At 34.6% G+C, this 16184-nt stretch overlaps 1 protein-coding gene across 1 annotated transcript in view; it reads right to left on the bottom strand.

Moving 5' to 3' along the window:
* Positions 1-16184, bottom strand: part of LOC149552360 (ferredoxin-dependent glutamate synthase, chloroplastic-like) — a 290054-nt gene that overhangs the window by 209983 nt on the left and 63887 nt on the right. The window lies entirely within an intron of this gene.

Raw genomic sequence — 16184 nt, 5'->3', positions numbered from 1 at the left:
ATGGGAAAAGTTTGGGTATGATGGCCATCCCTATTGGGGAACAAACGAATCATGTGGCGGAAGCCAATGTTGCACTCTATGGTCTTAGTTATGCCAAGAGTATGAATTTGGAGAAGATTTAGCCAGAGGGAGACTCCTCAATATTATTAATTGTCTCAATAAAGTTAACAATCCTTCTTGGACAATTCATAATATTATTTGTAAGGCCATTTGTTTAATTAATTCTTTTCAAACTTGTATCGTCACTCATAACTATAGAGAAACTAATCATGTTGCTGATTGGGCTATGAATATGGCTTGCAAAATTGATGAGAAGTTGATTTGGAATCAAGTTAATAATATCCCTTTTGAAGGAGTATCCTTGATTGAGTATGATGAGGTGAGAATAGGCGAAAACGGTTTATTAATGATGAATAAGACTATAAGTATTAATTATTACTTGGGCAGATTTGGGGAGGTGCAAATTATGATTAGATGGACAGAGACTTTTTATTCATTGCCTCACGGATTGGGGGCATGTTTATGTATCAATTCCCTCTGCTTTAATATCGACACCAGGCTTTTTTTTCTGAATGTGAACCCTCAGATTGTGAAAATCTGCAATAGATTGAAGAATATGGGAGGAAGGAGAAAGAGAGTTGAACCAACTAGTTGCAAGGATTGGGAAAAGGAGTTTGGGATATTCTAGAACAGGGGAAGTTTACGGGTTTTATGGAGAAGCTTAAAGGCAATAACCCTTCTATTACTTGACAATTCATTAAAACATCGAAGGATGGGAGCATTCTGGTGAGTAATCAGAGAATGGAGGTTACTAAGGACATCATAGCGGAAGCTATGGGCCTTGACACAGAGGGGATCAACTTTTACAGAGACAGGAAGCTTTCGTATCCGACAATGGAGGAATTTGCAGAAACGGCAAAGGAACAGAACAGACTAGTTAAAATTGGTAATTCTTATTTTAGCCCTGGTTCTATATCTCGCCCCTGGAGGTTTGTCATGTTTGTTGTTATTGAATACTTAACTTTGGATGGCCAATTTACTAAGATATTTGGGTACCACTTTATGCTAGTGAACCATTTTAGGCATAGGGTTAGGCTTAATCTTCCCTTCTACCTCAAGCAATCATTGGGAACTACAATTTTAGCTATTCAGAGTGATCCTGATGGTGACCATGCCTGTCATGAGGATTTAATGGTGCTAGTTATGAACTTACTTAAATCAAAAAAAGTGGATAAATCCCGGTTTAGTAAGAAAACTATGGAATGTGAGATGGAGGGAAGTGAACAGGATGAGGGCTTTGATGAAGACACGGAGGATGAGATTGAGGAGATTGAGGTTAAGAAGAGAAAAAACCTGGAGCCCGGTAGCTCACCTGGGAAGAAAAGGAAGATTAAGGACACTGACTCAGATGTGGATACGAATTCTAAAGAGGAGTTGGAACAAGGGAATGGGAAAAGTGGTATTGCTGATAAGGTCTCTAAAAACAAGGGGAAGAAAATGGATAGGGCCCCAAGCATACCTTTTGATGATGAACCTTTGATTAAGAGGATGGAGCGAAAAGGAAAAAATGCACTTCGCCAAGGGAAGATGGATGCTAAAGGGCATGTGGAGACCGATTATGAAAGAGATAATGTTGGTGGGGATGAGGATGACCTTACTCATAACAAGGGCAATGATGACCAAGGGTTTCTAAAAGGGAATTTTGGCAATCCAAGGCTGACGAAGAAGGAGATTAGTAGCTTGCAGCAGCAGATGCAGGATGTTGTTAGAGAATTTGACCAGCTCAACAAATCTATTAGAGGGGAGAGAACTCTGGGACAGCATATTGATAAACTTTCTGAGGTGATTGGTAATGCCGAAGAGGTTAAGAATTTAATGAAACGTGTTCCTCCCCTTGAAGCCAAAAACAGAGCTCTAGATCAACTGATAAAAGATTTTCAAAAAAAGTTAGATGGTCTGGATAACAAAGTGGTTAATATGGAGAAGACGGTCAAGAAACTAGCAAATCAGAATTGCTCTAGTTTGAAGACAGTGGCTGACAACATTAACACTCTCCTGAACAAATTTGAACAAGGGAAAGGTCAAGGATCCAAGGAAGTGAAAGATGATCAAGAACCTAGCAAGTGCACCAAGGCCAACTCGAAGAAGACAGAGGGTGTTGAAGCCAAAGAAATGGATGATTTGAAGGCCTTTGCAAAAAACATGAATATCCTTGCAGATCAGGCAGCAAATCTACTGAAGACCCTGTAGCTGGTTTTGTGTTGTCTTTTTACTTTCTTTTTGCTGTCTTTTCCACCTCGTTGTTTTTAGCTACTTGTTTTAGCTTGTTCTGCTCTTGGTGCTGATGCACAGTTCTTCTAGGATTCTCAGTTTTTATTTCTCTGCTGCTCTGTAAAAGGTTTCGAGTCCTTTAAAACCTGTTTTTACTTAATCAAAAGATGTCTCCACCTAATATGAAAGCCTCCCTAGCTAAAGAGGGAGTGATGAAAACTTAGCATCAGGGGTCCAACATATCTAACTTATAATAATGCCTAAAATAATACAAAATATTATTTGTAACATTAAATTATAAATCTATTAATTTAAACTATTCTTCATATAATTGAATAATAAACTATTTATTTACAAATCATATTAATCAAACGATATTAATTATTATTATTAATAATGTAGTGATTCCAATTACTACCCATGTTCATGCCAGCATGGTATATATTATTCACCGTCGGGTTATTAAGAAGGGGTTAGTGTCAGGTTTATCTTTACTTGAGTCATGTCAACTCACACTGGTGTAGCTTCTCTTATCACATCAATTCTTATTCTCATGTAGTCACCCATATATATATGGTGTCTTCGATCTGCCAAAATAATAATATATGAACAAAATGACAAAAGTCACAGCTATCAAAAGTGAAGTCTGCAGACTCCACATTTTAATACGTGAGCATTGAATTCAATTTATCTGCCATCGAATCGGTATTTACAGTCATTAATATATTTAGTGATTTGCAATTTAAATTTTGCTATTGAACTTATTCAAGAATACACAGTTTGTGCAGAGTGGAAATTATATATACATATGTATGTATATATGTATATGTATATATATGTAAATGTATATATATCCTTATGTAAAAATCTAGAAGTTATATATATATCCTTCTGTAAAAATCAAGAAGTTGTTCAAGGGGTTTAGCTTAGTTGAAGCAATGAGTTCTCACTGTGGAGACCCTGGTTCAAATCCCAAGAGGGTCATCTTTGTAGAATTCTAAGTTGTGACTCTTGGTCTTCTAATTGTTGAGTCTAGTATGGTTGCTCGTAAGGAGCTCGAATAAGCTTGTAAGTCTCGTGTTGTTGCTCGAATGAGCACAAGATTTGTAAACAATCTTTAATATTAAAAAAAAAATTAAAACTTGTCATTAGTCTGATATAAAGAATTTAACACGTGATTCCTATTATTTCCATTGTTAACATCTTGCCCTCCATTACTGAGATTGTGAATCTGTTGTACTAAGCAATCATTTCTGTCATTTACTGATGGGACTGAGCCATTATGTTCATCATTTCTCTTTCAGCTCTAGCCGATTCTCTTAACATATTTTCAATGCCACTGGTGTTAGTTCTTCTTTCACCATGACGAAAATGTTCTCTATTGTTATGTGCATCTCTGTCCCCCGATTATCCTACAGGAGTTTCAAGCACTAGTTGTTGGCCTAATATAAGAAAAATATTTATTAAACTAATTAAATTTTAATGAGGATCTTAGCATTTAATTAAGATTAACATTATAATTCATGCACGTGGAGATTAGATAAGATAAGATAAATTTATTAATGTCCAACAAGAGACCAGCAAAAGGGTCTAAGGGACTGGAAATATACAAACAGGGAAACCAACTCCAGCAGGACATCAATAGTTGTCAATTGTCTAGATAAGATGAGGTAAGATAAGACATTACGGAGTGATAAATAAGCCTAACAATTTCGATTGATGGCCTGGTTTATAGCAATGTGGGAAATATCTTAGGCCTTGGCCTCCACTTTTCCACCCGGAAGTGAATTTTCAAGGTGCGCAGATAAAGCATAAAACATTTCATAGTGCAGCATGCGCATATAAGAATGTAACAGTCTATCTTACGCCCTAGAATCTGAATTTTCGGCCAAATAATGGTAGGGGAAATATCAAACTGCTTGAGAGTTGGCAAGCTTCTACCGAAACTCTGGGATAATTAAATCATGGAAATCCTATGCAATCAAGTGGACTTGTGTATATTTGAGATACAGCAGGAAGCACAGAGCTTTCCACTTATGCCAAGCAATTTTCAAGTAGATCTATCCAAACTGATTCTGAAGACAATCAGAATCTGTCCTTCTAAAGGTGTTAAAAGCCAAGAAATTGACTCTGAATACTTCTGGATAAGACACGGGATGTTGCAAGAATTATGGAACAACAAAGGCTGATTTCTGTATGGGATTCAAAATCACCTCCACAGAAAAAGAAACGACAATTAAAATGTCAGTGCCAAATACCATAGCAGCAAAACTAGAGGTAGAATTAGAGCAGTGAAATCATAATAGATATATTGAGATTGAAAAGGTGGTGGATCACAGAAACGGGAAAAGTTCAAGACCGTGTGAACATTGATAGAGGCTTGAGGAACATACCAGAAAAAAATTGTAGGTGGGATTTCCAGGGTAGCCTGGAAGAGTTTAGATAAGATAAGATAAATGTATTAATGTCCAACAAGAGACCATGAAAAGGGTACAGCAAGAGTATCACCAAAAGGTGTCCAAAAAGAGCAGAGAAAAGGAAAGCAATAACGTAAAAGAGAAGAAGAGCTAGAAGAAGAAAATGAACACAAACACCATCTAGGCAAGGACTAGCTCAAAATCTAAAGCTGTAAAGTCACAGTAGTTGATACCTCCAAGCCAAAAAGCAGTAATTTGCGGAGAACAGTAATTTGCAGAGCTACCAATATCCCTTCAAAGAAATCAAATGGGTATTGCAAAAATACATTGCATTCCAGCTACAAGACCACTAGGGGCATGGAGGCTGAAGGCCAGAAACCTAAACAAGTAAAAATCCAGCTAGAAAGACAGGCAGCCTTGGAAGGCGGAGCAAGAGAAGTTAAATAACATCACTTTGAGGCAAATGGAGAAACCTTCTGTTGGCATGTCAAAATATGGTTGACATGCAGACACCTTCCACCACGAAAATATAAAAGACCAAAAAATGGAATATCATGCACTTATATGCCGCTCTATTATGTAGCTGAATCAGAATCAAATACTGTGATCTTTCAAGAAACCAGGGCATGTGACAATCATTTTGAAAGAAATGTGCTTAAAAACTGAAGCAGAAGGGTTTTGGCAGAGTTACTAGCTGTGTTGTGAAATCCTAATGACTTTTTTGATATCTTGAGAACTTATTTATATAGGATTTTGGGGGTAAAAGAAAACCTTTGTTTGTGACATTTTCAAAATCTTTGGGCCAATGGTCACTGAGAGTACAAGGAATTGACTGAAGAAAAAACAAAGATCTACATATAACTTGTCATTTTCAGTGAGTCTGAAATTGGAGAAGGATTGTAAGGCAAGAAGCGTTCCTGTCAACTTTCAATCAATTATGACGAAAATACCCTCCTTTAAATAAAATTTCAAACCATCAAAGAGAAAATCTACCAAAACTCATGAGATATATTTGTGATAACTACAAATTGGGCAAGAAGTTGAAAGATATGATGAGCGTAGATTTGAAGCTCAGAATTATTATTTTACTGAATATACGTTAAAAGATAATAGAATATTCCATAAATATGGTGGACCATACAAATGCATGCATACCAAGAAAATTGATCAAGTTTTTTGAGAAATTGTGGAAACTGCACATCCAGGAGCCAAGTAGCATGGTGCATTAACAACACACACCAAGACAGAATGAAAAGAGAAACTATGGACAAGAAAAATTAAAATGGCATGGTACAATACAAGAAAAGAATAAATGATATTGGCAGACAATAACTTAAACAAAATGGAACACAATTTGTCAGAACCCAAGGGAAAATGAAGGGGAGATAAATTTATCATGACAAAAAAATTGCTTGACGGTCAAACATTGACGCCAGCAACTTGGATCTGAGGTAGAGTTTATTAACTGTGAATTCAGATGCTTATGAAAACTCCTTTTATGATCAATTGCAAAGATATATATACATACATATATATATATATATATATATATACATATATATATATATATACATATATATATATATATACATATATATATATATACATATATATATATATACATATATATATATATACATATATATATATATATATATATAACAATTTTCTGATCTTAATGTTGGCTTTGTTTCTGAGTCTTCAATCAAATAGTGTTGTTCTGAAACTTCAAGTAAATGATACTGATCTTTATTATATGTAACAGGTGAATGCAGATATATCAGACTGAAGGTAATAACATGTGTTGCATTGGTGCTTTTCCATCGATCTCCTCTTTCAACATAGATAGTATTGGGAGGAGTCATGTCAGATTGTATAGACATGACTCTACGTGCCCTTTGGGCTCATAGGGTCATGTCTACATAATGAATGACCCTTAACTAATCGTGTCTTTAACCAATACAATATTACCATATTCAATTTCTCTAATTGGCGATATCAAGGCATGTAATACTGATCACAATCGGTGATCCCGATTTACACCTGATTGCTGATGGTGATGATAGTCTGAACATCAACATGATCAGGCGTTATGGATGTTCAGACATCATGCAATCTGAGATATGAATGGATTATCAGCAGCACATTATTATTGATCAAAACCAGATCTAATCAATATGACAGTCAGTCAGAGTAATGTATGTTTGCACGCGCGCGCACACACACACACACACACATATATATATTAGTCTATTAAACACATCTTGAGTAATAGTCTGATAATATATATCCGACTGATGCTACAATTTCAACACTCCCTCTTAGCGAGGGAGGACATGACTGTCTCACAACATGATGATCTAGGTTTTACCAATCTTAAAAAATGCTCATCAACGCGTATATCCTAGAAGGATGTTAGACATCTGATCTCTGGCACATTTTGGGACAATAGCTGGGTATAGTCTATTAGATGTCCATCTTGATCTTAATGTAACATAGAATCATGATCTCTGGCTCGATCCAAGACTAAGGTAGTCTATCATAATCCATTTCGTAGTCATGAATACTAGCAAAGACCAAGATAACAGGTCTTATCATGACAATAGATCAAGAACTCAAACCAATACAAATAGTGTCATGACCTCCGGCTCATTTCGGGACCATAACAGTAGTCAATCATGATACTGTTTTTGTTACCATACTATCCGGCACATCCCGGGACAACAATTTAATGAAGTCTATGTTAATAGATCAATTTATTGTTGAGATCGTCACCTCACAATAGAGACCTATCATCTCATAAAGTGAAAGATCGTCATCTTTCATAAACACATGTGTACACTAGTAACTCTTAATAATAACAACAAATATATATATATATATATATATATATATATATATATATATATATATATATATATATATATATATATATATATATATATATATATATATATATATTACACACAATTTAGAGTTTGTCTCAAGAGTTACAATTACAATTTTGTCATACCAAGTTTCCCTTTGAAGTACTCAACTTTCAACTTTGCAAGAGGTTTGGTGATTAAGCCAGCGGCCTGCTCTTCAGTGCTGATGTAGTCTAACTTGATGACAAATCTATTTATCATATCTCTGTTGTACTGAACAGGTATCTCTATATGCTTTGACCTATTATGGAAGACAGGATTTGAGGATAGTTTGATACAACTATGGTTATCACAATAAATAAACATAGATTTTAGAGGCTTCCCAAACAGCCCAACCACTAACTTCCTTAACCATACTGCTTCTCATGCTCCCATGGATGCAGCTATGTATTCTACTTCGGTGGAACTTACAGAAACAAAAGATTGCTTCTTACTAAACCAAGATATCATTGCAAAACCAAGGCTAAAACAACATCTTATAGTACTCTTCCAATTAGTCGAATATCCGGCCAATCTGAATCTGAATATCCATGAAGCTGTAACTCAACTCTTTCATATTTCAGCCCAAGTCCAATAGTGCCTCGTAAGTACCGCACGATGTCTTTTGCTGCCATGAGGTGGCTCTTCTTAGGTTCACACATAAACTAACTTAGTGCATTTGTGGCATAACAAATATCTAGACGAGGGTTCACTAAGTACATTAATGATCCAATTATTTGTATACAATATGTAGGATCAACGGCCTTAGACTCATGTGCTTCAGTTTTGAGTTTATAGAGATTTTTCTCCATCGGTATTGATAGTGGTTTGCAGTCCATCATGCCAAATCTATTCAATATGTCAATGGTATATTTCCCTTGATTTAGGAAAATGTACTCTCTCTTTTGTCTTACTTCTAATACCACGTAGTGTAGAAGCCCTAAATCTTTCATTTCAAATTTAGCTATGAGGCCTTGCTTACATTTGATAATGAGATGGTCTTCACCTATAATCAAAATATCATCAACATAGAGAACTAGTATTAACATATTTTCCTCTGATTTCTTGAAGTATATATTGGGGTCTGCTTCATTTCTTGAGTACCCTAGTTTGGTAAGGTAGCTATCTATTCTTTCACACTAGACCGTGGGTGCCTGTTTAAGACCATAAAGAGCTTTCTTTATTTTGCATTCATGTGACTCTTTCTTGTGAATAACAAACCCTTCTAGCAGTTCCAAGAATACTTATTCATTAATAACTCCATTCAGGAATGTTGTCTTTACATCCATTTGATGGACCTTCAAACCTTTGGATACTACTATTGCAAGTATAGTTTTGACAGATGTGTAGTGGGCAACTAGAGAAAAAGTTTCATTATAATCGATCCCTTCCATTTGTGAGAATCCTCATGCCACAAATATGGCTCTGTATTTCTCAATACTATCATTAGGTCCTATTAGTGAAATAAGATTTGTAACTTGTAATAGCACTTGTAGAATTTTTATGTGTTTTTCAAGTTGCTATATGAATGAATATATATGTGAAATAAAGAGGCATGTCTCTTGAAGAGACATGTCTCTTTAACATATTAACTTACATTAGTTATAGTTATAACACAAGTAATATACCCTCAATATATTATAATTGTTATATAACAATATATATATATATATATATATATATATCACTCTTAGTTAATTATTCCATATATAATATTTCTCATATATTATATATTTCATATATATATATAATATAATTTATCTGACAGAATTATAACATTAACACTCCCTCTTAATGAAAAAGGATAAAACACATAGATATTACACCATAGGTAATATTTCAAAAATAATACATAAGAGAAATCTTTAATCAAAAGATTTCTAGAATATGATATCATGTAAGTATTGGCCTATCAGAATATCAACATATGATATTCACCAATTACTATTTGATGTCATATTTGGTAACATGAGCATTGGCCTATCAGAATATCAATCAAATGATATTCACCAAATACTCTGAGTAATGGCCTATCAGAACATCAACTAAATGATATCCACCAAGTACTCAATGTGGTAATGGCCTATCAGAATATCAAGGCAAGATATACACCAAGTACCAAAAATATATCTATACAAGCAACTTGTAGATAATCAAATTAATGATATCAACCGCCTAGTTGTTGATTTATAAGATAAAGCCTTTACATGAAACAATTTCGCAAAAATGAATCATGCTACAAGTTATTGTAAGGACGTCAATTTACAATAACTTCTCCTAATACAAGTGATAATCATTTAGAAGTCGTCACTTCTTCATGATGTACACAGGGGATAGGCTCATACATGTATGACATCAAAAGTTCGCATGAAGTCTCCACGAATACTGTCATGTGGTGTTGTCATAACATTCACCATAAAACATATCAGAGAATAAGGTTTCTCCCTCTTAGTTTGATATCAACATTTCTAACCTCTTAGCACAAGGTTCTCTCCGATGAAGTATCAGACTTCCTCTGAATCTATTATCATCCATCTAACCTCTTGGTAGCAAGTCATGTCATGCTTCCTTAGTTCAATGGTTATCCTGATAGCATAAGGCCTTCCAGCCTACATACATGAGACTTTATCCCATGAATCATAGTCCTTTAGCTGTTGTAGTTTCTGACTAGTGGAGAATCCATCAACAATTTCTACTCCTTCTAAACCAAGATCATCAAAAGTTTGATTTAAACATTTTTATTTTTTTTTTAATTTTTTGCTCCCTCTCTTTCTCCAAGGTTGCCTCTAATGAATTGTCAGACTCCCTCTCATAATCTTAATCATCAAGGATATTTGCTTCAAGAAACTCACATTATCCAACCTAATCATCAGATGATTCGTGAATCCTAAATCACAACTTCTTTGAAGCTACTATCATAAGATTGAGTCTACACAATAATTGGTAGCATGCCTTATGTACCAATCTTCTTTTCCTGCAAGAACATCCTCAAAGACAAAGGAAAAGATCAAGGAAAATAGCTCTTTATAGTAATTTTACAAATACAAAATAAGAGAGAGGCTACAATGAGCAGATACATGTAATACCCAAGGATAATATATACTTATCTACAATAATAATATAAGTTGCTCCAATGAAGGTCCATATGCATCAAACCAGGAAATGCCTCCATGTAAGAATTAAACAATTTTAGTACATCTTTTCTGTTCCCATATAAGGACGGTTCAAATGGGAATAGAACATTGGTTATCATTAATAAAACATTGGTTATCATTCCCCCTTACAATGTTGGATTCCCACTCTTATATTATTGAACATATATGGACACACAACCTATCTCCTCAAACCACATTGGTATGGCTTTCGCAATGTGTCCCATGCCCATGTATCAAATAATGCTTGTTTACCATTATTTCTTTCTTCATTTCTGAGAAAGAAAATCATTATCAATATGCACACCATCTAGACATCAATGTCGTTCCACCAAATACATCAACTCTTGCTTATTCAGATTTGATGAAGATGCTATGACCATGAACATATATATATATGATCAAAATCACCAAAGTTTGACTGAATCATATCTACTCCCTCTCATTCAAGGTTGCATCTATTGAAAAGTCAAATTCCTTTTGAATCTCAATCTTCCTCTAAATTTCAAATCAATCTTCATTTTCCTACAATAACATTCTCAAAGGAAAAGATCAAAGAACATAATTCTTATAATTGTAATAAAATACCTTTAATAATTATTCTTAATGATAATAAGAACATTAAAACTCAATACTATACTTAATTCATAATTAATTTTAATCCTATATATATATATAACTACATCTAATACTCATACTTTAACCGATAAGGATATATCTTAGATCATGTGCAAATCGAGCACCCTAATATGTACGAGGTAAGCCTATCTTTCTAGGTTGACCGAGATTGGTGTCCTTGATGAAATCACCATTTGTCATATTGTTCCTCTTGCTCGATTCTTGGTGATCCGTCCCATACTTGACAGTTTATTATATGGTCTTGTACTATCCATGTACTAATCTCCCAATCCTTTGCTTCCCGTGATAGTTCTATGATCTTTATTTCATCCGCCAAGGTTTAGGAGAGGTTTGATAATTTCGAGGTGACCAACTACTCTCAAGGGTGCCACTATGAGCATGCTGAGTGGTGTAGTAGATAAGAATTTTAGAAGCAGCGTTACATGGCCACTTGGATCATACCCGGTCTTACATAAGAGAGTGAACCATTCAGAGTTCCTTAGCACGTCATAACTTCCAAACTCACCTTTAAGCAATTTCTATGCACAATGTATTATGATGAGCGGTGGATCTGAAGACTCTGACGTGCACCATCGCAGCCTAATGTCACACTCCACTTATTCTGCTCTGGTACCCACAAATAGAACATGGCCTGAATGGTTGACTCAACTTGCAAGCGACGTCTCTTCTACAAGACTTGGAGTCCATTCATCATTTCTAATCTCTCGGTCATGAAACTGTTCATCTAGTTGTGTATTCATGGTGATTTCATCTCTTCCTCAACATGGAGACTCCAACCACCATTCAAAGAGGAGCCCTCTGAAGCTGAAAGTTATTTTGGTGAGCTGTAAAGGTATACGCTTCAGAAGTATAGGTCATCTCTGCATCCTTTCTCTAGTCTTCATTTGATTTACATCTACAACCACAAGGATCCCTAAGATCATACTGCTCTGATACCATGTTAGTGAAATAGCATTTGTAACTTGTAATAGCACTTGTAGAATTTTTATGTGTTTTTCAAGTTACTATATGAATGAATATATATGTGAAATAAAGAGGCGTGTCTCTTGAAGAGACATGTCTCTTTAACATATTAACTTACATTAGTTATAGTTATAACACAAGTAATATACCCTCAATATATTATAATTGTTATATAACAATATATATAATAAGATATATATATATATATATATATATATCACTCTTAATATAAGTTAATTATTCCATATATAATATTTGTCATATATTATATATCTCATATATATATAATATAATTTATCCAATAGAATTATAACATTAACAGATCCTTGATTTTGAATAGCCATCTTGAGGAGGCAACAGATTTGTCTTTGGGTCTTGGCAAAATATCCCAAACATTGGTTTTTATAATAGATTGATATTCCTCAATCATGGCATCATTGCAGGCTTGAGATTTTAGAACTTCTTCAACATTAGAAGGTTCAGGTTTAGTCAATTCATTTGTATGGGTAACATAACATGAATGATTTCTAGCCCTCTTGGTTTCTCTAAGTACTTCATCATGTACCACATTGTTTTCTTCAATCATTTTTCTTGCCCATAAGGGTTTTTCTTGTTAAGTGGATTTGAAGTTTATTCAGGATTAGATGTAGTGGGTCCATTATCTTCTATGCCACTCTCCCTCTCAATTATAGAACTTTCATCATTATCAGGAATGGAATCATCATTAGGTTCTTCTATATCTCTAGAAGTTTTGAATGCAGTATCTTCATCAAACTTGACATCTCTACTAATTTCAATTTTTCTTGATCTTGGCACATATACTCTATAGGATTTAGAAGAATCACTATAGCCAACAAATATGCCTTTCTTCCCTAATGGCTCTAGTTTAGTTCTTTTCTCCTTAGGAATGTGGATATATACTAGACAACCAAAGATTCATAGATGACTTAGGTCAGGTTTGTTTCCTGAGAAATCTTCTTCATGAGATGTTTTCTAGAATTGCAGGAGGACATTTGTTTTGAATAGATATAGCAATATTAGATGTTTCAGCCAAGAAAGATGTATGCTGATTTTGATCGTGCACCATTGCTTTAGTTGTTTCAAAGATAGTTCTATTTTTTATTTCTACTACTCCATTCTATTGAGGATTATATGGTACAGTATACTCCCTCTTAATCCCAACAGATATAACGAAATCTTTGAAGTTCTTGGAGATATATTCTCCTCCATTATCAGATCTTAAAATTTTGATGTTCTTCCCAATTTGGTTTTCAACTAAAGCTTTGAATTCTTTAAATTTGAGTAGGACCTCCTTTGAGTCTTTTAATTTAAGAAAATATATCCAAGTTTTCCTAGAATAGTCATCTACAAAGATAATGTAGTATGAAAAACTTCCTAATAAAGGTACTGACATGGGTCCACATAGGTCAGTATGAATGAGTTCAAGAATGCTCTTAGACTTATGTTCACTAGAATGGAAACGACTTTTAGGGTTCTTTCCTAATGCACATCCTTCACATATTCCTTCATGTTCAGATTTAAGGTTAAGTAGAACTTTTACAATTTTCTCTATAGAAGGCAATGCTCTAAAGTTTAAATTGTCCTAGACTCCTATGCCAAATTCATTTGTTTTTCCATTTTCATGATTTAGTGCTAGAGTTGTGGAGTTACAAAGTTTGTATACACTCCCTTCTCTAACTCCAATAGAAATAGCATTTTTAATGTTTGTATTCTTCATCCAACACAATACCTTATTTTCTTGAAGAGCATTTCGATATCATTGATCTGCTAGACCAGATATTGAGATAAGGTTTCTTTTAATTCTAGGAACAAATAGTACATCTTTTAGGTGTAAGTTAACTTCGGTACTTAGATGTGTTGAACAGGTCCCAATTCCTTTCACAGGATAAGTGGAGTTGTCACCTATTGTCACTTCTTCAGTTGAATATTCTTCAAGCGTCTCAAATTTATCTCTAAATCTAATTATATGTTTGGAAGCTCCACTATCAATTATCCAAATGTTTTTATTGGAGTTGAACTTTGACAGGTCTCTTTGCTTATAGGTTTTCTTCCCTCTCTTCTTTTTGAATTTTCCCCTTTTTTTGCTTGAATTTATATGCAATGCTTGAATCTATTCCTCTTTGTTAGAGATGATACCTCTTGAGATTAATCGAGCCTCTTCCTGGGTACATTCATTTTTGAATTGATCGAATTTGGGTATAGATTGATGACTGATGCACTGAATAAATGATTCCCATGATATTGGTAATCCTCTAAGAGCTATTAGAGATAATTCGCATCTTCAACATTGTTTCCAATGGTAGAGAGTTGTAAGAACCTGGTCTTGGCTATAACATGAACAATTTCCAATTTCAGCAATTTCTTATATTATTTGGATGGTTTGACATTTTATAAAGTCTTGGCGTGTATGCATTCAATTCTGAAGTAACTAACACAATTCGACTCTATACTAATTATAATGATCTATAATTCCAGCCAGACTTTTGTTTGTTATTCTTCACAATCCACAACTTGCAACACCAAAGACAGTAATACTGATAGGTGAAATATATGCATATTTCTGTATTGTATTCTCTCTTTCCTTGAATTTTGGATGCAAGAAATTGAATTAACACTTATTTAATTTATAATCAAAAGAGAAAATTAATAACCTGATCATAATTCTCAGAATTGCACATTGCTGAAATTATATAATATTAAATTCAGAATTCAAAACATATAATTCAGAACCTGACGTGAAAGGCAATTTGCAATGCTGAATTAAGAGCTCACGTTCAAGCTCAATGCCCATTCGAAATGCCACAAGATGCAAATCGAAATTTCTTCAATATGCCACAGGCAGCCTCCAATCTCTGTCACGTGCCCAAGCCGTTGATTGAGTTGCAGGTCCAGCACGATCATAACCAATGCCTCCACACACCTGAATGTCAAAACGCAGCCCAATGATGACTAACGCTGCTGGGGTAGAACTTCATGCGGTTGGTGGCAAGATGCAGGCCCAACTTGACTGCAGTCCAGCATCCAATCCCCAAACTACAGTTCAAAATACTGCCAGGGCTTAGAATGATACATCCAGATGAATTTCAGCACTCTTCCTAGTCAAATTCCAATTCCCCAAGCCAGCAGATATCAACAGAAGAGCAGTTCAGATTCTCTTCCAATTTCTAGATTATCACCTTCAACCAATCTCTAGGAGACAATATAAACAACTAGGAGATTTTTCAATCATTATATCTCAGCAACAGACTACAATACTTCTTAGAACAATTCTCAAAAAACTTCTCTGAAACCCTCAGCCGGATAATCAATGAGAAATAGATTAACCAATGTAATAATCAGGATTATTCTCATTAGCTACAGGAATACAGTAGGAGAGTGTTGGCCAATTGTATACTTCAACACGATTGCCAAGAACTTCTCAGACGAGACCCTTATACTTCAGAATGGGCTCACAATTTCAGAACTCAGGAAAGCCACAAAGGCACAAAAAGAAAATATATTTTCAAGTGTGTCTTTCCCAATGAAATGAGCTCTCATTTATAAGCTTTAGTTGGCAAAAGTTTCCATAAAACTCCACTTCAAAAAATGTGGAAGTTTCCCAAAAGAACTCAACACTAGAAACGTTCCAACTTGCTTTTTAGAACTATCTCTTAAAGTCATTATTATATTAAAATAAACATTATTATAATAATGCAACTCAGTAAATAATAAATAAATAACAGCTCATGCAATTATTAACCTGATTAACCACAGGTGACAACCAACTGCCAAGCCACTCACTGCATTGCCAAAAATAGCAACTACTAAAAATAGAC

This window comes from Cupressus sempervirens, chromosome 6 (assembly GCF_028749045.1).
Source record: "Cupressus sempervirens isolate cs-2001-9-10 chromosome 6, ASM2874904v1, whole genome shotgun sequence".
NCBI classification, from domain to species: Eukaryota; Viridiplantae; Streptophyta; class Pinopsida; order Cupressales; family Cupressaceae; genus Cupressus; species Cupressus sempervirens.
This window is presented reverse-complemented; position numbering and strand designations above follow the sequence as displayed.